This window comes from Sciurus carolinensis, chromosome 17, assembly GCF_902686445.1.
Source record: "Sciurus carolinensis chromosome 17, mSciCar1.2, whole genome shotgun sequence".
Classification (NCBI taxonomy): domain Eukaryota; kingdom Metazoa; phylum Chordata; class Mammalia; order Rodentia; family Sciuridae; genus Sciurus; species Sciurus carolinensis.
The window spans coordinates 41935229-41937925 of NC_062229.1; positions in this window are offsets into that span (position 1 = coordinate 41935229).

Sequence of the window (2697 nt, forward strand, 5' to 3'; positions counted from 1 at the left end):
TCTTAACCTTCATAAGAAAACACAGAAATCTACATGTATTTTTATAAAGATGGTAATAAACTTGTTGGAACTTAACTGAATATACCTTAACTTGGAAAAGAATACATTCTAATTTTTACTGTGACTTTAAGCAGAAAAAAATGATTGGCATTCAAATGTCCTGTGTTTCCACAGAATTGAACTGGCAAGGAGAAAAAATGGTTGCTTATTTTGGAGGGTTTGTGGGGGGGGCAGTGCTGGGATTGAACCTAGATAGAGCCTTGTACATGCTAGGCAAGTACCCTGCCACTAAGCTATACCCTCAGCCCCCACACTTTCCTTAAATATATTCCATGGTAGTTTCAACCCTAAGAGTGTATTTTCTGTTTTGTTTTGTTTTGAGACAGGGTCTCACTAAATTGCCCAGGCTGCCTCAGCCTCACAAGAAACTGGGATTACAGGCATGCCCTACCATACCAGGCATGTTAATAGATACTATACAAGAGAGTTTAGAACAAGTAGAGAGATGAGATAGAACAATTCTCCAATAGTGTGTAAAGTTAAATCACAGTAAACTTGAAACTCTTAATTCATGCCAAAAAAGTGTGATAGTACAAAGTCCTTGATAAACTAGTACTAAGTATAGGCTCTACTATATATAGTAATCATTTAGCATCTTCTAACTTAAAAGCACCTAGTCTGTTGTGACTAAAGAATGAATGCTAAGGGGCTAGAGTTGTGGCTCAGTGGTAGAGCACTTGCCTGGCATGTGTGGGACCCTGGGTTCAATGCTCAGCACCACATATAAATAAATAAAATAAAAAATGACCCATTGATAATGAAAAAAAATTTAAAAAAAGAATGAATGTTAGAGCACTGCATGAATAACTACACCAAGTTCTTGATCATACTTCTGATTGATTGACTTTTCACTGCTGTCACTCATGTTTAAGACAGATTTGGTTTCGGGTAAGATCACATCATGATGAATTCCCCAGTCTGCTTTATATTGCAGTGTGTTTTGGGTTATTTTTTCTTTCTTTCTTTTTAAGTCTTGCTACAAATTACATTCACAGGGTGAACAAGATATATTTCTGATGCTTTGATCAATTTATAAGGAAAAGAAGTACCTCTAATTAAGGGAGAGCTACAGAATATTTTATCATCCTATACTTTTGTGGCAGGATAGAGGTTAGAGATTAGAGGTTAAAGATTTAACCCAAACTTCTTATTTTTCACTGAGAAAAACTCAAGCTCAGTGATGTTAAATGACCAACTAAATAAATTCAGTGATAGTGAATAGTGAATAGAATAGTGATGTAGGCAAGATTTATTTAAGTATCTTTACATCTATCAAATTGCAAGATTATAAAATCATGGACTTGTGTGTGGGTTGCTGTTTTAGTAGGTGTTTCAGGAATACAGAGGTTTTTATAGGAATGTTCAGGTTGAGAAGGTATTATGCTTAACTACTCAAAGATTTTTCTTGTATAGTTAAGCTTTTCTAAAGATACTTTGTTCAACAACCCAAGTTGTGTTTTTGCTTTACAGTCCAAGCGTATAAACTCTGACAAACTTAATAACTCTGATCCTATTCTGCCTTCTTTAAAATATTCTTGGCGAAGAACAAGAGTAAACAAGTTTATCGTGATTTTTTTTTTCTGCTCTGTTACAATGACATATTCTCTATTTTGATTAAAATAGTACTTTATTTCTAATAAGAGATTTAGAATGGGCCCAAACATTGTGACCGCTTTTTGAGTTTCTAATGAGAGCCAATGACTTGGTGTTTTATTTAGTCATAATGACATTGGAGATAGTAGTCAGTGTTCCATATCCCTGCTGTACAGATGAAGAAACTGAAAGGCCAAGGGGGGCCAAGTACTTGGTGTCTGCATATCTGTCATCCCTTTCCTATTTGTTACAATGCAAGTAAAAACAAATTTGAGGGCAGCAGACTTGCTCTCTTTAATTTTTTGATATGCTCTGAGATCAACAAAATTGTAGGTAGCATCAACTAGAAAATAAATAAGCCAGAAAGGCCCTCTGAAAAACACAAATCAGAAAGTCTGACCACCACAACACAACTTTTCTATAAGAGGACATCTCAGGTTGTCATGCAAGCCTTGTTAACAAATTTTAAATGTTTAAATTATTAAAGCCATTTTTGTTAAAAGTTCAATCAAAACAGTCATAAAGTAAAAGTGCTGCTTTCACTCCCCATACTACACTGTTTTCTGAAATAACTGCCAAATTTTTTATGTGTCCTTCCAAAAGTTTCCTGTGAATTTTCATATCCATACATGTATACACACAAATCAGTTTTCATGTGTTTGATTTATTTCTATTTCTGTAAATGAATGTGTATTCTTTTCTTCTTGTGTTTTGTTTTTTATTTTTTGTGATGCTGAGAATGGAACCTCTGGTACCCAGCATATGCTAATCAAGGATCTACCACTGAATTACATCCCCAACCCCTGTGCTTGTTTTCCTAATAATGTGTCAAGATAACATAGATTTTTTTTCCCTTGTTATAAGCACTAGTGCAATGAACATCCTTTATACATGTTTCCTTCACATAGTATGTATATAAAAACGTGCTTTTTAAATCTTAGTGGCTATTGTCAAATTACCATTTAAATGAGGTACACCAATTTACACACCCAGTAATAGGCATGTGAGGGCACTCATTTCCTCCCATTTGAGCCAAAACTAAAT